This window comes from Phalangium opilio, unplaced genomic scaffold (genome assembly GCF_054372755.1).
Source record: "Phalangium opilio isolate 3A_F unplaced genomic scaffold, DU_Popi_V2 ptg000060l_1, whole genome shotgun sequence".
Taxonomy (NCBI): Eukaryota; Metazoa; Arthropoda; class Arachnida; order Opiliones; family Phalangiidae; genus Phalangium; species Phalangium opilio.
Genome location: NW_028324177.1, coordinates 833,019 through 854,099, shown reverse-complemented (window position 1 = coordinate 854,099; position 21,081 = coordinate 833,019). Strand labels below are relative to the sequence as shown.

Sequence of the window (21,081 nt, the reverse complement as noted above, 5' to 3'; positions counted from 1 at the left end):
GTATGATACTCGCTTAGGGTGTGAGTGGTCCCGGGATAAAATACCGGACGGACCCGAGTTTTTGCCGAAGAAATTTAGTGACTATTTAAAAGCTACTAACTTCAAGGTAGGCCCATGAGTTGAGAATATCTGGTTAAACATATGGTCCTTTAGTCTAGGGGTATGATACTCGCTTAGGGTGCGAGTGGTCCCAGGTTCAAATCCCGGACGGACCCGAGTTTTTGCAAAAGTAAATTAGTGACTATTTAAATGCAACTAACTACAGGGTAGGTCTATGAGTTGAGCATGTTTAGTCACACACCAGGTTCGTTGGTTTAGGGTATAATACTCGCTTAGGGTGCGAGTGGTAACGGGTTCAAAATCCCGGACGGACCCGAGTTTATGCAGAAGTAATTTAGTGACAATTTAAAAGCAACTTACTACAGGGTAGGCCTATGAGTTGAGCATGTTTGGTTACACACATGGTCCGTTGGTCTAGGGGTATGATACTCGCTTAGGGTGCGAGTGGTCCCAGGTTCAAATCCCGGACGGACTCGAGTTTTTGCAAAAGTAAATTAGTGACTATTTAAATGCAACTAACTACAGGGTAGGTCTATGAGTTGAGCATGTTTAGTCACACACCAGGTTCGTTGGTTTAGGGTATGATACTCGCTTAGGGTGCGAGTGGTACCGGGTTCAAATCCCGGACGGACCCGAGTTTATGCAGAAGTAATTTAGTGACAATTTAAAAGCAACTTACTACAGGGTAGGCCTATGAGTTGAGCATGTTTGGTTACACACATGGTCCGTTGGTCTAGGGGTATGATACTCGCTTAGGGTGCGAGTGGTCCCAGGTTCAAATCCCGGACGGACTCGAGTTTTTGCAAAAGTAAATTAGTGACTATTTAAATGCAACTAACTACAGGGTAGGTCTATGAGTTGAGCATGTTTAGTCACACACCAGGTTCGTTGGTTTAGGGTATGATACTCGCTTAGGGTGCGAGTGGTACCGGGTTTAAATCCCGGACGGACCCGAGTTTATGCAGAAGTAATTTAGTGACTATTTAAAAGCAACTAACTACAGGGTAGGCCTATGAGTTGAGCATGTTTGGTTACACACATGGTCCGTTGGTCTAGGGGTATGATACTCGCTTAGGGTGTGAGTGGTCCCGGGATAAAATCCCGGACGGACCCGAGTTTTTGCAAAAGTAAATTAGTGACTATTTAAATGCAACTAACTACAGGGTAGTTCTATGAGTTGAGCATGTTTAGTCACACACCAGGTTCGTTGGTTTAGGGTATGATACTCGCTTAGGGTGCGAGTGGTACCGGGTTTAAATCCCGGACGGACCCGAGTTTATGCAGAAGTAATTTAGTGACTATTTAAAAGCAACTAACTACAGGGTAGGCCTATGAGTTGAGCATGTTTGGTTACACACATGGTCCGTTGGTCTAGGGGTATGATACTCGCTTAGGGTGTGAGTGGTCCCGGGATAAAATCCCGGACGGACCCGAGTTTTTGCCGAAGTAATTTAGTGACTATTTAAAAGCTACTAACTTCAAGGTAGGCCTCTGAGTTGAGAATGTTTGGTTACATTTATGGTCCTTTAGTCTAGGGGTATGATACTCGCTTAGGGTGCGAGTGGTCCCAGGTTCAAAACCCGGACGGACTCGAGTTTTTGCAAAAGTAAATTAGTGACTATTTAAAAGCTACTAACTTCAAGGTAGGCCTATGAGTTGAGAATGTTTGGTTACACATATGGTCCTTTAGTCTAGGGGTGTGATACTCGCTTAGGGTGCGAGTGGTCCCGGGATAAAATCCCGGACGGACCCGAGTTTTTGCCGAAGAAATTTAGTGACTATTTAAAAGCTACTAACTTCAAGGTAGGCCTATGAGTTGAGAATGTTTGGTTACACATATGGTCCTTTAGTCTAGGGGTGTGATACTCGCTTAGGGTGCGAGTGGTCCCGGGATAAAATCCCGGACGGACCCGAGTTTTTGCCGAAGAAATTTAGTGACTATTTAAAAGCTACTAACTTCAAGGTAGGCCTATGAGTTGAGAATGTTTGGTTACACTTATGGTCCTTTAGTCTAGGGGTATGATACTCGCTTAGGGTGCAAGTGGTCCCAGGTTCAAATCCCGGACGGACCCGAGTTTTTGCAAAAGTAAATTAGTGACTATTTAAATGCAACTAACTACAGGGTAGGCCTATGAGTTGAGCATGTTTAGTCACACACCAGGTTCGTTGGTTTAGGGTATGATACTCGCTTAGGGTGCGAGTGGTACCGGGTTTAAATCCCGGACGGACCCGAGTTTATGCAGAAGTAATTTAGTGACTATTTAAAAGCAACTAACTACAGGGTAGGCCTATGAGTTGAGCATGTTTGGTTACACACATGGTCCGTTGGTCTAGGGGTATGATACTCGCTTAGGGTGTGAGTGGTCCCGGGATAAAATCCCGGACGGACCCGAGTTTTTGCCGAAGTAATTTAGTGACTATTTAAAAGCTACTAACTTCAAGGTAGGCCTATGAGTTGAGAATGTTTGGTTACACATATGGTCCTTTAGTCTAGGGGTATGATACTCGCTTAGGGTGCAAGTGGTCCCAGGTTCAAATCCCGGACGGACCCGAGTTTTTGCAAAAGTAAATTAGTGACTATTTAAATGCAACTAACTACAGGGTAGGCCTATGAGTTGAGCATGTTTAGTCACACACCAGGTTCGTTGGTTTAGGGTATGATACTCGCTTAGGGTGCGAGTGGTACCGGGTTTAAATCCCGGACGGACCCGAGTTTATGCAGAAGTAATTTAGTGACTATTTAAAAGCAACTAACTACAGGGTAGGCCTATGAGTTGAGCATTTTTGGTTACACACATGGTCCGTTGGTCTAGGGGTATGATACTCGCTTAGGGTGCGAGTGGTCCCAGGTTCAAATCCCGGACGGACCCGAGTTTTTGCAAAAGTAAATTAGTGACTATTTAAATGCAACTAACTACAGGGTAGGCCTATGAGTTGAGCATGTTTGGTTACACACATGGTCCGTTGGTCTAGGGGTATGATACTCGCTTAGGGTGTGAGTGGCCCCGGGATAAAATCCCGGACGGACCCGAGTTTTTGCCGAAGAAATTTAGTGACTATTTAAAAGCTACTAACTTCAAGGTAGGCCTATGAGTTGAGAATGTTTGGTTACACATATGGTCCTTTAGTCTAGGGGTATGATACTCGCTTAGGGTGCAAGTGGTCCAAGGTTCAAATCCCGGACGGACCCGAGTTTTTGCAAAAGTAAATTAGTGACTATTTAAATGCAACTAACTACAGGGTAGGTCTATGAGTTGAGCATGTTTAGGCACACACCAGGTTCGTTGGTTTAGTGTATGATACTCGCTTAGGGTGCGAGTTGTACCGGGTTCAAATCCCGGACGGACCCGAGTTTATGCAGAAGTAATTTAGTGACTATTTAAAAGCAACTAACTGCAAGGTAGGCCTATGAGTTGAGAATGTTTGGTTACACATATGGTCCTTTAGTCTAGGGGTATGATACTCGCTTAGGGTGCGAGTGGTCCCGGGATAAAATCCCGGACGGACCCGAGTTTTTGCCGAAGAAATTTAGTGACTATTTAAAAGCTACTAACTTCAAGGTAGGCCTATGAGTTGAGAATGTTTGGTTACACATATGGTCCTTTAGTCTAGGGGTATGATACTCGCTTAGGGTGCAAGTGGTCCCAGGTTCAAATCCCGGACGGACCCGAGTTTTTGCAAAAGTAAATTAGTGACTATTTAAATGCAACTAACTACAGGGTAGGCCTATGAGTTGAGCATGTTTAGTCACACACCAGGTTCGTTGGTTTAGGGTATGATACTCGCTTAGGGTGCGAGTGGTACCGGGTTTAAATCCCGGACGGACCCGAGTTTATGCAGAAGTAATTTAGTGACTATTTAAAAGCAACTAACTACAGGGTAGGCCTATGAGTTGAGCATGTTTGGTTACACACATGGTCCGTTGGTCTAGGGGTATGATACTCGCTTAGGGTGTGAGTGGTCCCGGGATAAAATCCCGGACGGACCCGAGTTTTTGCCGAAGTAATTTAGTGACTATTTAAAAGCTACTAACTTCAAGGTAGGCCTCTGAGTTGAGAATGTTTGGTTACACGTATGGTCCTTTAGTCTAGGGGTATGATACTCGCTTAGGGTGCGAGTGGTCCCAGGTTCAAAACCCGGACGGACTCGAGTTTTTGCAAAAGTAAATTAGTGACTATTTAAAAGCTACTAACTACAGGGTAGGTCTATGAGTTGAGCATGTTTAGTCACACACCAGGTTCGTTGGTTTAGGGTATGATACTCGCTTAGGGTGCGAGTGGTACCGGGTTTAAATCCCGGACGGACCCGAGTTTATGCAGAAGTAATTTAGTGACTATTTAAAAGCAACTAACTACAGGGTAGGCCTATGAGTTGAGCATGTTTGGTTACACACATGGTCCGTTGGTCTAGGGGTATGATACTCGCTTAGGGTGTGAGTGGTCCCGGGATAAAATCCCGGACGGACCCGAGTTTTTGCCGAAGTAATTTAGTGACTATTTAAAAGCTACTAACTTCAAGGTAGGCCTCTGAGTTGAGAATGTTTGGTTACACGTATGGTCCTTTAGTCTAGGGGTATGATACTCGCTTAGGGTGCGAGTGGTCCCAGGTTCAAAACCCGGACGGACTCGAGTTTTTGCAAAAGTAAATTAGTGACTATTTAAAAGCTACTAACTACAGGGTAGGTCTATGAGTTGAGCATGTTTAGTCACACACCAGGTTCGTTGGTTTAGGGTATGATACTCGCTTAGGGTGCGAGTGGTACCGGGTTAAAATCCCGGACGGATCCGAGTTTATGCAGAAGTAATTTAGTGACTATTTAAAAGCAACTAACTACAGGGTAGGCCTATGAGTTGAGCATTTTTGGTTACACACATGGTCCGTTGGTCTAGGGGTATGATACTCGCTTAGGGTGCGAGTGGTACCGGGTTTAAATCCCGGACGGACCCGAGTTTATGCAGAAGTAATTTAGTGACTATTTAAAAGCAACTAACTACAGGGTAGGTCTATGAGTTGAGCATGTTTAGTCACACACCAGGTTCGTTGGTTTAGGGTATGATACTCGCTTAGGGTGCGAGTGGTACCGGGATAAAATCCAGGAAGGACCCGAGTTTTTGCCGAAATAATTTAGTGACTATTTAAAAGCTACTAACTACAGGGTAGGTCTATGAGTTGAGCATGTTTAGGCACACACCAGGTTCGTTGGTTTAGGGTATGATACTCGCTTAGGGTGCGAGTTGTACCGGGTTCAAATCCCGGACGGACCTGAGTTTATGCAGAAGTAATTTAGTGACTATTTAAAAGCAACTAACTGCAAGGTAGGCCTATGAGTTGAGAATGTTTGGTTACACATGTGGTCCTTTAGTCTAGGGGTATGATACTCGCTTAGGGTGCGAGTGGTCCCGGGATAAAATCCCGGACGGACCCGAGTTTTTGCCGAAGAAATTTAGTGACTATTTAAAAGCTACTAACTTCAAGGTAGGCCTATGAGTTGAGAATGTTTGGTTACACATATGGTCCTTTAGTCTAGGGGTATGATACTCGCTTAGGGTGCAAGTGGTCCCAGGTTCAAATCCCGGACGGACCCGAGTTTTTGCAAAAGTAAATTAGTGACTATTTAAATGCAACTAACTACAGGGTAGGCCTATGAGTTGAGCATGTTTAGTCACACACCAGGTTCGTTGGTTTAGGGTATGATACTCGCTTAGGGTGCGAGTGGTACCGGGTTTAAATCCCGGACGGACCCGAGTTTATGCAGAAGTAATTTAGTGACTATTTAAAAGCAACTAACTACAGGGTAGGTCTATGAGTTGAGCATGTTTAGGCACACACCAGGTTCGTTGGTTTAGGGTATGATACTCGCTTAGGGTGCGAGTTGTACCGGGTTCAAATCCCGGACGGACCCGAGTTTATGCAGAAGTAATTTAGTGACTATTTAAAAGCAACTAACTGCAAGGTAGGCCTATGAGTTGAGAATGTTTGGTTACACATATGGTCCTTTAGTCTAGGGGTATGATACTCGCTTAGGGTGCGAGTGGTCCCGGGATAAAATCCCGGACGGACCCGAGTTTTTGCCGAAGAAATTTAGTGACTATTTAAAAGCTACTAACTTCAAGGTAGGCCTATGAGTTGAGAATGTTTGGTTACACATATGGTCCTTTAGTCTAGGGGTATGATACTCGCTTAGGGTGCAAGTGGTCCCAGGTTCAAATCCCGGACGGACCCGAGTTTTTGCAAAAGTAAATTAGTGACTATTTAAATGCAACTAACTACAGGGTAGGCCTATGAGTTGAGCATGTTTAGTCACACACCAGGTTCGTTGGTTTAGGGTATGATACTCGCTTAGGGTGCGAGTGGTACCGGGTTTAAATCCCGGACGGACCCGAGTTTATGCAGAAGTAATTTAGTGACTATTTAAAAGCAACTAACTACAGGGTAGGCCTATGAGTTGAGCATGTTTGGTTACACACATGGTCCGTTGGTCTAGGGGTATGATACTCGCTTAGGGTGTGAGTGGTCCCGGGATAAAATCCCGGACGGACCCGAGTTTTTGCCGAAGTAATTTAGTGACTATTTAAAAGCTACTAACTTCAAGGTAGGCCTCTGAGTTGAGAATGTTTGGTTACACGTATGGTCCTTTAGTCTAGGGGTATGATACTCGCTTAGGGTGCGAGTGGTCCCAGGTTCAAAACCCGGACGGACTCGAGTTTTTGCAAAAGTAAATTAGTGACTATTTAAAAGCTACTAACTACAGGGTAGGTCTATGAGTTGAGCATGTTTAGTCACACACCAGGTTCGTTGGTTTAGGGTATGATACTCGCTTAGGGTGCGAGTGGTACCGGGTTAAAATCCCGGACGGACCCGAGTTTATGCAGAAGTAATTTAGTGACTATTTAAAAGCAACTAACTACAGGGTAGGCCTATGAGTTGAGCATTTTTGGTTACACACATGGTCCGTTGGTCTAGGGGTATGATACTCGCTTAGGGTGCGAGTGGTACCGGGTTTAAATCCCGGACGGACCCGAGTTTATGCAGAAGTAATTTAGTGACTATTTAAAAGCAACTAACTACAGGGTAGGTCTATGAGTTGAGCATGTTTAGGTACACACCAGGTTCGTTGGTTTAGGGTATGATACTCGCTTAGGGTGCGAGTTGTACCGGGTTCAAATCCCGGACGGACCCGAGTTTATGCAGAAGTAATTTAGTGACTATTTAAAAGCAACTAACTGCAAGGTAGGCCTATGAGTTGAGAATGTTTGGTTACACATATGGTCCTTTAGTCTAGGGGTATGATACTCGCTTAGGGTGCGAGTGGTCCCGGGATAAAATCCCGGACGGACCCGAGTTTTTGCCGAAGAAATTTAGTGACTATTTAAAAGCTACTAACTTCAAGGTAGGCCTATGAGTTGAGAATGTTTGGTTACACATATGGTCCTTTAGTCTAGGGGTATGATACTCGCTTAGGGTGCAAGTGGTCCCAGGTTCAAATCCCGGACGGACCCGAGTTTTTGCAAAAGTAAATTAGTGACTATTTAAATGCAACTAACTACAGGGTAGGCCTATGAGTTGAGCATGTTTAGTCACACACCAGGTTCGTTGGTTTAGGGTATGATACTCGCTTAGGGTGCGAGTGGTACCGGGTTTAAATCCCGGACGGACCCGAGTTTATGCACAAGTAATTTAGTGACTATTTAAAAGCTACTAACTACAGGGTAGGTCTATGAGTTGAGCATGTTTGGTTACACGTATGGTCCTTTAGTCTAGGGGTATGATACTCGCTTAGGGTGCGAGTGGTCCCAGGTTCAAAACCCGGACGGACTCGAGTTTTTGCAAAAGTAAATTAGTGACTATTTAAAAGCTACTAACTACAGGGTAGGTCTATGAGTTGAGCATGTTTAGTCACACACCAGGTTCGTTGGTTTAGGGTATGATACTCGCTTAGGGTGCGAGTGGTACCGGGTTAAAATCCCGGACGGACCCGAGTTTATGCAGAAGTAATTTAGTGACTATTTAAAAGCAACTAACTACAGGGTAGGCCTATGAGTTGAGCATTTTTGGTTACACACATGGTCCGTTGGTCTAGGGGTATGATACTCGCTTAGGGTGCGAGTGGTACCGGGTTTAAATCCCGGACGGACCCGAGTTTATGCAGAAGTAATTTAGTGACTATTTAAAAGCAACTAACTACAGGGTAGGTCTATGAGTTGAGCATGTTTAGGTACACACCAGGTTCGTTGGTTTAGGGTATGATACTCGCTTAGGGTGCGAGTTGTACCGGGTTCAAATCCCGGACGGACCCGAGTTTATGCAGAAGTAATTTAGTGACTATTTAAAAGCAACTAACTGCAAGGTAGGCCTATGAGTTGAGAATGTTTGGTTACACATATGGTCCTTTAGTCTAGGGGTATGATACTCGCTTAGGGTGCGAGTGGTCCCGGGATAAAATCCCGGACGGACCCGAGTTTTTGCCGAAGAAATTTAGTGACTATTTAAAAGCTACTAACTTCAAGGTAGGCCTATGAGTTGAGAATGTTTGGTTACACATATGGTCCTTTAGTCTAGGGGTATGATACTCGCTTAGGGTGCAAGTGGTCCCAGGTTCAAATCCCGGACGGACCCGAGTTTTTGCAAAAGTAAATTAGTGACTATTTAAATGCAACTAACTACAGGGTAGGCCTATGAGTTGAGCATGTTTAGTCACACACCAGGTTCGTTGGTTTAGGGTATGATACTCGCTTAGGGTGCGAGTGGTACCGGGTTTAAATCCCGGACGGACCCGAGTTTATGCACAAGTAATTTAGTGACTATTTAAAAGCTACTAACTACAGGGTAGGTCTATGAGTTGAGCATGTTTGGTTACACGTATGGTCCTTTAGTCTAGGGGTATGATACTCGCTTAGGGTGAGAGTGGTCCCAGGTTCAAAACCCGGACGGACTCGAGTTTTTGCAAAAGTAAATTAGTGACTATTTAAAAGCTACTAACTACAGGGTAGGTCTATGAGTTGAGCATGTTTAGTCACACACCAGGTTCGTTGGTTTAGGGTATGATACTCGCTTAGGGTGCGAGTGGTACCGGGTTAAAATCCCGGACGGACCCGAGTTTATGCAGAAGTAATTTAGTGACTATTTAAAAGCAACTAACTACAGGGTAGGCCTATGAGTTGAGCATTTTTGGTTACACATATGGTCCTTTAGTCTAGGGGTATGATACTCGCTTAGGGTGCAAGTGGTCCCAGGTTGAAATCCCGGACGGACCCGAGTTTTTGCAAAAGTAAATTAGTGACTATTTAAATGCAACTAACTACAGGGTAGGTCTATGAGTTGAGCATGTTTAGTCACACACCAGGTTCGTTGGTTTAGGGTATGATACTCGCTTAGGGTGCGAGTTGTACCGGGTTCAAATCCCGGACGGACCCGAGTTTATGCAGAAGTAATTTAGTGACTATTTAAAAGCAACTAACTGCAAGGTAGGCCTATGAGTTGAGCATGTTTGGTTACACACATGGTCCGTTGGTCTAGGGGTATGATACTTGCTTAGGGTGTGAGTGGTCCCGGGATAAAATCCAGGACGGACCCGAGTTTTTGCCGAAGTAATTTAGTGACTATTTAAAAGCTACTAACTTCAAGGTAGGCCTATGAGTTGAGCATGTTTAGTCACACACCAGGTTCGTTGGTTTAGGGAATGATACTCGCTTAGGGTGCGAGTGGTACCGGGTTCAAATCCCGGACGGACCCGAGTTTATGCAGAAGTAATTTAGTGACTATTTAAAAGCAACTAACTACAGGGTAGGCCTATGAGTTGAGCATGTTTGGTAACACACATGGTCCGTTGGTCTAGGGGTATGATATTCGCTTAGGGTGCGAGTGGTCCCGGGATCAAATCGCGGACGGACCCGAGTATATGCAGAAGTAATTTAGTGACTATTTAAAAGCAACTAACTACAGGGTAGGCCTATGAGTTGAGCATGTTTCGTTACACACATGGTCCGTTGGTCTAGGGGTATGATACTCGCTTAGGGTGCGAGTGGTCCCGGGATAAAATCCCGGACGGACCCGAGTTTTTGCCGAAGAAATTTAGTGACTATTTAAAAGCTAATAACTTCAAGGTAGGCCTATGAGTTGAGAATGTTTGGTTACACATATGGTCCTTTAGTCTAGGGGTATGATACTCGCTTAGGGTGCAAGTGGTCCCAGGTTCAAATCCCGGACGGACCCGAGTTTTTGCAAAAGAAAATTAGTGACTATTTAAATGCAACTAACTACAGGGTAGGTCTATGAGTTGAGCATGTTTAGTCACACACCAGGTTCGTTGGTTTAGGGTATGATACTCGCTTAGGGTGCGAGTTGTACCGGGTTCAAATCCCGGACGGACCCGAGTTTATGCAGAAGTAATTTAGTGACTATTTAAAAGCAACTAACTGCAAGGTAGGCCTATGAGTTGAGCATGTTTGGTTACACACATGGTCCGTTGGTCTAGGGGTATGATACTTGCTTAGGGTGTGAGTGGTCCCGGGATAAAATCCAGGACGGACCCGAGTATATGCAGAAGTAATTTAGTGACTATTTAAAAGCAACTAACTACAGGGTAGGCCTATGAGTTGAGCATTTTTGGTTACACACATGGTCCGTTGGTCTAGGGGTATGATACTCGCTTAGGGTGTGAGTGGTCCCGGGATAAAATCCCGGACGGACCCGAGTTTTTGCCGAAGTAATTTTGTGACTATTTAAAAGCTACTAACTTCAAGGTAGGCCTATGAGTTGAGAATGTTTGGTTACACATATGGTCCTTTAGTCTAGGGGTATGATACTCGCTTAGGGTGCAAGTGGTCCCAGGTTGAAATCCCGGACGGACCCGAGTTTTTGCAAAAGTAAATTAGTGACTATTTAAATGCAACTAACTACAGGGTAGGTCTATGAGTTGAGCATGTTTAGTCACACACCAGGTTCGTTGGTTTAGGGTATGATACTCGCTTAGGGTGCGAGTTGTACCGGGTTCAAATCCCGGACGGACCCGAGTTTATGCAGAAGTAATTTAGTGACTATTTAAAAGCAACTAACTGCAAGGTAGGCCTATGAGTTGAGCATGTTTGGTTACACACATGGTCCGTTGGTCTAGGGGTATGATACTTGCTTAGGGTGTGAGTGGTCTAGGGGTATGATACTTGCTTAGGGTGTGAGTGGTCCCGGGATAAAATCCAGGACGGACCCGAGTTTTTGCCGAAGTAATTTAGTGACTATTTAAAAGCTACTAACTTCAAGGTAGGCCTATGAGTTGAGCATGTTTAGTCACACACCAGGTTCGTTGGTTTAGGGAATGATACTCGCTTAGGGTGCGAGTGGTACCGGGTTCAAATCCCGGACGGACCCGAGTTTATGCAGAAGTAATTTAGTGACTATTTAAAAGCAACTAACTACAGGGTAGGCCTATGAGTTGAGCATGTTTGGTAACAAACATGGTCCGTTGGTCTAGGGGTATGATATTCGCTTAGGGTGCGAGTGGTCCCGGGATCAAATCGCGGACGGACCCGAGTATATGCAGAAGTAATTTAGTGACTATTTAAAAGCAACTAACTACAGGGTAGGCCTATGAGTTGAGCATGTTTCGTTACACACATGTCCCGTTGGTCTAGGGGTATGATACTCGCTTAGGGTGCGAGTGGTCCCGGGATAAAATCCCGGACGGACCCGAGTTTTTGCCGAAGAAATTTAGTGACTATTTAAAAGCTACTAACTTCAAGGTAGGCCTATGAGTTGAGAATGTTTGGTTACACATATGGTCCTTTAGTCTAGGGGTATGATACTCGCTTAGGGTGCAAGTGGTCCCAGGTTCAAATCCCGGACGGACCCGAGTTTTTGCAAAAGTAAATTAGTGACTATTTAAATGCAACTAACTACAGGGTAGGTCTATGAGTTGAGCATGTTTAGTCACACACCAGGTTCGTTGGTTTAGGGTATGATACTCGCTTAGGGTGCGAGTTGTACCGGGTTCAAATCCCGGACGGACCCGAGTTTATGCAGAAGTAATTTAGTGACTATTTAAAAGCAACTAACTGCAAGGTAGGCCTATGAGTTGAGCATGTTTGGTTACACACATGGTCCGTTGGTCTAGGGGTATGATACTTGCTTAGGGTGTGAGTGGTCCCGGGATAAAATCCAGGACAGACCCGAGTATATGCAGAAGTAATTTAGTGACTATTTAAAAGCAACTAACTACAGGGTAGGCCTATGAGTTGAGCATTTTTGGTTACACACATGGTCCGTTGGTCTAGGGGTATGATACTCGCTTAGGGTGTGAGTGGTCCCGGGATAAAATCCCGGACGGACCCGAGTTTTTGCCGAAGTAATTTTGTGACTATTTAAAAGCTACTAACTTCAAGGTAGGCCTATGAGTTGAGAATGTTTGGTTACACATATGGTCCTTTAGTCTAGGGGTATGATACTCGCTTAGGGTGCAAGTGGTCCCAGGTTGAAATCCCGGACGGACCCGAGTTTTTGCAAAAGTAAATTAGTGACTATTTAAATGCAACTAACTACAGGGTAGGTCTATGAGTTGAGCATGTTTAGTCACACACCAGGTTCGTTGGTTTAGGGTATGATACTCGCTTAGGGTGCGAGTTGTACCGGGTTCAAATCCCGGACGGACCCGAGTTTATGCAGAAGTAATTTAGTGACTATTTAAAAGCAACTAACTGCAAGGTAGGCCTATGAGTTGAGCATGTTTGGTTACACACATGGTCCGTTGGTCTAGGGGTATGATACTTGCTTAGGGTGTGAGTGGTCCCGGGATAAAATCCAGGACGGACCCGAGTTTTTGCCGAAGTAATTTAGTGACTATTTAAAAGCTACTAACTTCAAGGTAGGCCTATGAGTTGAGCATGTTTAGTCACACACCAGGTTCGTTGGTTTAGGGAATGATACTCGCTTAGGGTGCGAGTGGTACCGGGTTCAAATCCCGGACGGACCCGAGTTTATGCAGAAGTAATTTAGTGACTATTTAAAAGCAACTAACTACAGGGTAGGCCTATGAGTTGAGCATGTTTGGTAACACACATGGTCCGTTGGTCTAGGGGTATGATACTTGCTTAGGGTGTGAGTGGTCCCGGGATAAAATCCAGGACGGACCCGAGTATATGCAGAAGTAATTTAGTGACTATTTAAAAGCAACTAACTACAGGGTAGGCCTATGAGTTGAGCATTTTTGGTTACACACATGGTCCGTTGGTCTAGGAGTATGATACTCGCTTAGGGTGTGAGTGGTCCCGGGATAAAATCCCGGACGGACCCGAGTTTTTGCCGAAGTAATTTTGTGACTATTTAAAAGCTACTAACTTCATGGTAGGCCTATGAGTTGAGAATGTTTGGTTACACATATGGTCCTTTAGTCTAGGGGTATGATACTCGCCTAGGGTGCGAGTGGTCCCGGGATAAAATCCCGGACGGACCCGAGTTTTTGCCGAAGAAATTTAGTGACTATTTAAAAGCTACTAACTTCAAGGTAGGCCTATGAGTTGAGAATGTTTGGTTACACATATGGTCCTTTAGTCTAGGGATATGATACTCGCTTAGGGTGCAAGTGGTCCCAGGTTCAAATCCCGGACGGACCCGAGTTTTTGCAAAAGTAAATTAGTGACAATTTAAATGCAACTAACTACAGGGTAGGTCTATGAGTTGAGCATGTTTAGTCACACACCAGGTTCGTTGGTTTAGGGTATGATGCTCGCTTAGGGTGCGAGTTGTACCGGGTTCAAATCCCGGACGGACCCGAGTTTATGCAGAAGTAATTTAGTGACTATTTAAAAGCAACTAACTGCAAGGTAGGCCTATGAGTTGAGCATGTTTGGTTACACACATGGTCCGTTGGTCTAGGGGTATGATACTTGCTTAGGGTGTGAGTGGTCCCGGGATAAAATCCAGGACGGACCCGAGTTTTTGCCGAAGTAATTTAGTGACTATTTAAAAGCTACTAACTTCAAGGTAGGCCTATGAGTTGAGCATATTTAGTCACACACCAGGTTCGTTGGTTTAGGGAATGATACTCGCTTAGGGTGCGAGTGGTACCGGGTTCAAATCCCGGACGGACCCGAGTTTATGCAGAAGTAATTTAGTGACTATTTAAAAGCAACTAACTACAGGGTAGGCCTATGAGTTGAGCATGTTTGGTAACACACATGGTCCGTTGGTCTAGGGGTATGATATTCGCTTAGGGTGCGAGTGGTCCCAGGTTCAAATCCCGGACGGACCCGAATTTTTGCAAAAGTAAATTAGTGACTATTTAAATGCAACTAACTACAGGGTAGGTCTATGAGTTGAGCATTTTTAGTTACACACATGGTCCGCTTGTTTAGGGGAATGATACTCGCTTAGGGTGCGAGTGGTCCCGGGATCAAATCCCGGACGGACCCGAGTATATGCAGAAGTAATTTAGTGACTATTTAAAAGCAACTAACTACAGGGTAGGCCTATGAGTTGAGCATGTTTCGTTACACACATGGTCCGTTGGTCTAGGGGTATGATACTCGCTTAGGGTGTGAGTGGTCCTGGGATAAAATCCCGGACGGACTCGAGTTTTTGCCGAAGAAATTTAGTGACTATTTAAAAGCTACTAACTTCAAGGTAGGCCTATGAGTTGAGAATATTTGGTTAAACATATGGTCCTTTAGTCTAGGGGTATGATACTCGCTTAGGGTGCGAGTGGTCCCAGGTTCAAATCCCGGACGGACCCGAGTTTTTGCAAAAGTAAATTAGTGACTATTTAAATGCAACTAACTACAGGGTAGGTCTATGAGTTGAGCATGTTTAGTCACACACCAGGTTCGTTGGTTTAGGGTATGATACTCGCTTAGGGTGCGAGTGGTACCGGGTTCAAATCCCGGACGGACCCGAGTTTATGCAGAAGTAATTTAGTGACTATTTAAAAGCAACTAACTGCAGGGTAGGCCTATGAGTTGAGCATGTTTGGTTACACACATGGTCCGTTGGTCTAGGGGTATGATACTCGCTTAGGGTGTGAGTGGTCCCGGGATAAAATCCAGGACGGACCCGAGTTTTTGCCGAAGTAATTTAGTGACTATTTAAAAGCTACTAACTTCAAGGTAGGCCTATGAGTTGAGCATGTTTAGTCACACACCAGGTTCGTTGGTTTAGGGAATGATACTCGCTTAGGGTGCGAGTGGTACCGGGTTCAAATCCCGGACGGACCCGAGTTTATGCAGAAGTAATTTAGTGACTATTTAAAAGCAACTAACTGCAGGGTAGGTCTATGAGTTGAGCATTTTTAGTTACACACATGGTCCGCTTGTTTAGGGGAATGATACTCGCTTAGGGTGCGAGTGGTCCCGGGATCAAATCCCGGACGGACCCGAGTATATGCAGAAGTAATTTAGTGACTATTTAAAAGCAACTAACTACAGGGTAGGCCTATGAGTTGAGCATGTTTCGTTACACACATGGTCCGTTGGTCTAGGGGTATGATACTCGCTTAGGGTGTGAGTGGTCCCGGGATAAAATCCCGGACGGACTCGAGTTTTTGCCGAAGAAATTTAGTGACTATTTAAAAGCTACTAACTTCAAGGTAGGCCTATGAGTTGAGAATATTTGGTTAAACATATGGTCCTTTAGTCTAGGGGTATGATACTCGCTTAGGGTGCGAGTGGTCCCAGGTTCAAATCCCGGACGGACCCGAGTTTTTGCAAAAGTAAATTAGTGACTATTTAAATGCAACTAACTACAGGGTAGGTCTATGAGTTGAGCATGTTTAGTCACACACCAGGTTCGTTGGTTTAGGGTATGATACTCGCTTAGGGTGCGAGTGGTACCGAGTTCAAATCCCGGACGGACCCGAGTTTATGCAGAAGTAATTTAGTGACTATTTAAAAGCAACTAACTGCAGGGTAGGCCTATGAGTTGAGCATGTTTGGTTACACACATGGTCCGTTGGTCTAGGGGTATGATACTCGCTTAGGGTGTGAGTGGTCCCGGGATAAAATCCAGGACGGACCCGAGTTTTTGCCGAAGTAATTTAGTGACTATTTAAAAGCTACTAACTTCAAGGTAGGCCTATGAGTTGAGCATGTTTAGTCACACACCAGGTTCGTTGGTTTAGGGAATGATACTCGCTTAGGGTGCGAGTGGTACCGGGTTCAAATCCCGGACGGACCCGAGTTTATGCAGAAGTAATTTAGTGACTATTTAAAAGCAACTAACTGCAGGGTAGTCCTATGAGTTGAGCATGTTTGGTTACACACATGGTCCGTTGGTCTAGGGGTATGGTACTCGCTTAGGGTGTGAGTGGTCCCGGGATAAAATCCAGGACGGACCCGAGTTTTTGCCGAAGTAATTTAGTGACTATTTAAAAGCTACTAACTTCAAGGTAGGCCTCTGAGTTGAGAATGTTTGGTTACACATATGGTCCTTTAGTCTAGGGGTATGATACTCGCTTAGGGTGCGAGTGGTCCCAGGTTCAAAACCCGGACGGACCCGAGTTTATGCAGAAGTAATTTAGTGACTATTTAAAAGAAACTAACTTCAAGGTAGGCCTATGAGTTGAGAATGTTTGGTTACACATATTGTCCTTTAGTCTAGGGGTATGATACTCGCTTAGGGTGCAAGTGGTCCCAGGTTCAAATCCCGGACGGACCCGAGTTTTTGCAAAAGTAAATTAGTGACTATTTAAATGCAACTAACTACAGGGTAGGTCTATGAGTTGAGCATGTTTAGTCACACACCAGGTTCGTTGGTTTAGGGTATGATACTCGCTTAGGGTGCGAGTGGTACCGGGTTCAAATCCAGGACGGACCCGAGTTTATGCAGAAGTAATTTAGTGACTATTTAAAAGCAACTAACTGCAGGGTAGGCCTATGAGTTGAGCATGTTTGGTTACACACATGGTCCGTTGGTCTAGGGGTATGATACTCGCTTAGGGTGTGAGTGGTCCCGGGATAAAATCCAGGACGGACCCGAGTTTTTGCCGAAGTAATTTAGTGACTATTTAAAAGCTACTAACTTCAAGGTAGGCCTATGAGTTGAGCATGTTTAGTCACACACCAGGTTCGTTGGTTTAGGGAATGATACTCGCATAGGGTGCGAGTGGTACCGGGTTCAAATCCCGGACGGACCCGAGTTTATGCAGAAGTAATTTAGTGACTATTTAAAAGCAACTAACTAAAGGGTAGGTCTATGAGTTGAGCATTTTTAGTTACACACATGGTCCGCTTCTTTAGGGGAATGATACTCGCTTAGGGTGCGAGTGGTCCCGGGATCAAATCCCGGACGGACCCGAGTATATGCAGAAGTAATTTAGTGACTATTTAAAAGCTACTAACTTCAAGGTAGGCCTCTGAGTTGAGAATGTTTGGTTACACGTATGGTCCTTTAGTCTAGGGGTATGATACTCGCTTAGGGTGCGAGTGGTCCCAGGTTCAAAACCCGGACGGACCCGAGTTTATGCAGAAGTAATTTAGTGACTATTTAAAAGCAACTAACTGCAAGGTAGGCCTATGAGTTGAGCATGTTTGGTTACACACATGGTCCGTTGGTCTAGGGGTATGATACTTGCTTAGGGTGTGAGTGGTCCCGGGATAAAATCCAGGACGGACCCGAGTTTTTGCCGAAGTAATTTAGTGACTATTTAAAAGCTACTAACTTCAAGGTAGGCCTATGAGTTGAGCATATTTAGTCACACACCAGGTTCGTTGGTTTAGGGAATGATACTCGCTTAGGGTGCGTGTGGTACCGGGTTCAAATCCCGGACGGACCCGAGTTTATGCAGAAGTAATTTAGTGACTATTTAAAAGCAACTAACTACAGGGTAGGCCTATGAGTTGAGCATGTTTGGTAACACACATGGTCCGTTGGTCTAGGCGTATGATATTCGCTTAGGGTGCGAGTGGTCCCAGGTTCAAATCCCGGACGGACCCGAGTTTTTGCAAAAGTAAATTAGTGACTATTTAAATGCAACTAACTACAGGGTAGGTCTATGAGTTGAGCATTTTTAGTTACACACATGGTCCGCTTGTTTAGGGGAATGATACTCGCTTAGGGTGCGAGTGGTCCCGGGATCAAATCCCGGACGGACCCGAGTATATGCAGAAGTAATTTAGTGACTATTTAAAAGCAAGTAACTACAGGGTAGGCCTATGAGTTGAGCATGTTTCGTTACACACATGGTCCGTTGGTCTAGGGGTATGATACTCGCTTAGGGTGTGAGTGGTCCCGGGATAAAATCCCGGACGGACTCGAGTTTTTGCCGAAGAAATTTAGTGACTATTTAAAAGCTACTAACTTCAAGGTAGGCCTATGAGTTGAGAATATTTGGTTAAACATATGGTCCTTTAGTCTAGGGGTATGATACTCGCTTAGGGTGCGAGTGGTCCCAGGTTCAAATCCCGGACGGACCCGAGTTTTTGCAAAAGTAAATTAGTGACTATTTAAATGCAACTAACTACAGGGTAGGTCTATGAGTTGAGCATGTTTAGTCACACACCAGGTTCGTTGGTTTAGGGTATGATACTCGCTTAGGGTGCGAGTGGTACCGGGTTCAAATCCCGGACGGACCCGAGTTTATGCAGAAGTAATTTAGTGACTATTTAAAAGCAAGTAACTACAGGGTAGGCCTATGAGTTGAGCATGTTTCGTTACACACATGGTCCGTTGGTCTAGGGGTATGATACTCGCTTAGGGTGTGAGTGGTCCCGGGATAAAATCCCGGACGGACTCGAGTTTTTGCCGAAGAAATTTAGTGACTATTTAAAAGCTACTAACTTCAAGGTAGGCCTATGAGTTGAGAATATTTGGTTAAACATATGGTCCTTTAGTCTAGGGGTATGATACTCGCTTAGGGTGCGAGTGGTCCCAGGTTCAAATCCCGGACGGACCCGAGTTTTTGCAAAAGTAAATTAGTGACTATTTAAATGCAACTAACTACAGGGTAGGTCTATGAGTTGAGCATGTTTAGTCACACACCAGGTTCGTTGGTTTAGGGTATGATACTCGCTTAGGGTGCGAGTGGTACCGGGTTCAAATCCCGGACGGACCCGAGTTTATGCAGAAGTAATTTAGTGACTATTTAAAAGCAACTAACTGCAGGGTAGGCCTATGAGTTGAGCATGTTTGGTTACACACATGGTCCGTTGGTCTAGGGGTATGATACTCGCTTAGGGTGTGAGTGGTCCCGGGATAAAATCCAGGACGGACCCGAGTTTTTGCCGAAGTAATTTAGTGACTATTTAAAAGCTACTAACTTCAAGGTAGGCCTATGAGTTGAGCATGTTTAGTCACACACCAGGTTCGTTGGTTTAGGGAATGATACTCGCTTAGGGTGCGAGTGGTACCGGGTTCAAATCCCGGACGGACCCGAGTTTATGCAGAAGTAATTTAGTGACTATTTAAAAGCAACTAACTGCAGGGTAGGCCTATGAGTTGAGCATGTTTGGTTACACACATGGTCCGTTGGTCTAGGGGTATGGTACTCGCTTAGGGTGTGAGTGGTCCCGGGATAAAATCCAGGACGGACCCGAGTTTTTGCCGAAGTAATTTAGTGACTATTTAAAAGCTACTAACTTCAAGGTAGGCCTCTGAGTTGAGAATGTTTGGTTACACGTATGGTCCTTTAGTCTAGGGGTATGATACTCGCTTAGGGTGCGAGTGGTCCCAGGTTCAAAACCCGGACGGACCCGAGTTTATGCAGAAGTAATTTAGTGACTATTTAAAAGAAACTAACTTCAAGGTAGGCCTATGAGTTGAGAATGTTTGGTTACACATATGGTCCTTTAGTCTAGGGGTATGATACTCGCTTAGGGTGCGAGTGGTCCCGGGATAAAATCCCGGACGGACCCGAGTTTTTGCCGAAGAAATTTAGTGACTATTTAAAAGCTACTAACTTCAAGGTAGGCCTATGAGTTGAGAATGTTTGGTTACACATATTGTCCTTTAGTCTGGGGGTATGATACTCGCTTAGGGTGCAAGTGGTCCCAGGTTCAAATCCCGGACGGACCCGAGTTTTTGCAAAAGTAAATTAGTGACTATTTAAATGCAACTAACTACAGGGTAGGTCTATGAGTTGAGCATGTTTAGTCACACACCAGGTTCGTTGGTTTAGGGTATGATACTCGCTTAGGGTGCGAGTAGTACCGGGTTCAAATCCAGGACGGACCCGAGTTTATGCAGAAGTAATTTAGTGACTATTTAAAAGCAACTAACTGCAGGGTAGGCCTATGATTTGAGCATGTTTGGTTACACACATGGTCCGTTGGTCTAGGGGTATGATACTCGCTTAGGGTGTGAGTGGTCCCGGGATAAAATCCAGGACGGACCCGAGTTTTTGCCGAAGTAATTTAGTGACTATTTAAAAGCTAGTAACTTCAAGGTAGGCCTATGAGTTGAGCATGTTTAGTCACACACCAGGTTCGTTGGTTTAGGGAATGATACTCGCTTAGGGTGCGAGTGGTACCGGGTTCAAATCCCGGACGGACCCGAGTTTATGCAGAAGTAATTTAGTGACTATTTAAAAGCAACTAACTAAAGGGTAGGTCTATGAGTTGAGCATTTTTAGTTACACACATGGTCCGCTTCTTTAGGGGAATGATACTTGCTTAGGGTGCGAGTGGTCCCGGGATCAAATCCCGGACGGACCCGAGTATATGCAGAAGTAATTTAGTGACTATTTAAAAGCAACTTACTACAGGGTAGGCCTATGAGTTGAGCATGTTTGGTTACACACATGGTCCGTTGGTCTAGGGGTATGATACTCGCTTAGGGTGCGAGTGGTCCCAGGTTCAAATCCCGGACGGACTCGAGTTTTTGGAAAAGTAAATTAGTGACTATTTAAATGCAAATAACTACAGGGTAGGTCTATGAGTTGAGCATGTTTAGTCACACACCAGGTTCGTTGGTTTAGGGTATGATACTCGCTTAGGGTGCGAGTGGTACCGGGTTTAAGTCCCGGACGGACCCGAGTTTATGCAGAATTAATTTAGTGACTATTTAAAAGCAACTAACTACAGGGTAGGCCTATGAGTTGAGCATGTT

The 21,081-nt window shown here is 44.8% G+C and overlaps 9 non-coding genes across 9 annotated transcripts; all 9 read left to right on the top strand.

Annotated features, from left to right (window-relative positions):
- Window positions 1-463: 463 nt before the first annotated feature.
- On the top strand, window positions 464-535 carry TRNAP-AGG (transfer RNA proline (anticodon AGG)). The gene has a single exon. It is a non-coding gene; the product is annotated as a tRNA-Pro (tRNA).
- Window positions 536-782: 247 nt separating this feature from the next.
- Window positions 783-854, top strand: TRNAP-AGG (transfer RNA proline (anticodon AGG)). Its single transcript has one exon. It is a non-coding gene; the product is annotated as a tRNA-Pro (tRNA).
- A 2,004-nt stretch (window positions 855-2,858) lies between these two features.
- On the top strand, window positions 2,859-2,930 carry TRNAP-AGG (transfer RNA proline (anticodon AGG)). Its single transcript has one exon. It is a non-coding gene; the product is annotated as a tRNA-Pro (tRNA).
- Window positions 2,931-4,934: 2,004 nt separating this feature from the next.
- Window positions 4,935-5,006, top strand: TRNAP-AGG (transfer RNA proline (anticodon AGG)). Its single transcript has one exon. It is a non-coding gene; the product is annotated as a tRNA-Pro (tRNA).
- Window positions 5,007-7,008: 2,002 nt separating this feature from the next.
- Window positions 7,009-7,080, top strand: TRNAP-AGG (transfer RNA proline (anticodon AGG)). The gene has a single exon. It is a non-coding gene; the product is annotated as a tRNA-Pro (tRNA).
- A 1,045-nt stretch (window positions 7,081-8,125) lies between these two features.
- Window positions 8,126-8,197, top strand: TRNAP-AGG (transfer RNA proline (anticodon AGG)). Its single transcript has one exon. It is a non-coding gene; the product is annotated as a tRNA-Pro (tRNA).
- Window positions 8,198-10,040: 1,843 nt separating this feature from the next.
- On the top strand, window positions 10,041-10,112 carry TRNAP-AGG (transfer RNA proline (anticodon AGG)). The gene has a single exon. It is a non-coding gene; the product is annotated as a tRNA-Pro (tRNA).
- A 4,115-nt stretch (window positions 10,113-14,227) lies between these two features.
- Window positions 14,228-14,299, top strand: TRNAP-AGG (transfer RNA proline (anticodon AGG)). Its single transcript has one exon. It is a non-coding gene; the product is annotated as a tRNA-Pro (tRNA).
- A 6,476-nt stretch (window positions 14,300-20,775) lies between these two features.
- On the top strand, window positions 20,776-20,847 carry TRNAP-AGG (transfer RNA proline (anticodon AGG)). Its single transcript has one exon. It is a non-coding gene; the product is annotated as a tRNA-Pro (tRNA).
- The last annotated feature ends 234 nt before the right edge of the window (window positions 20,848-21,081 follow it).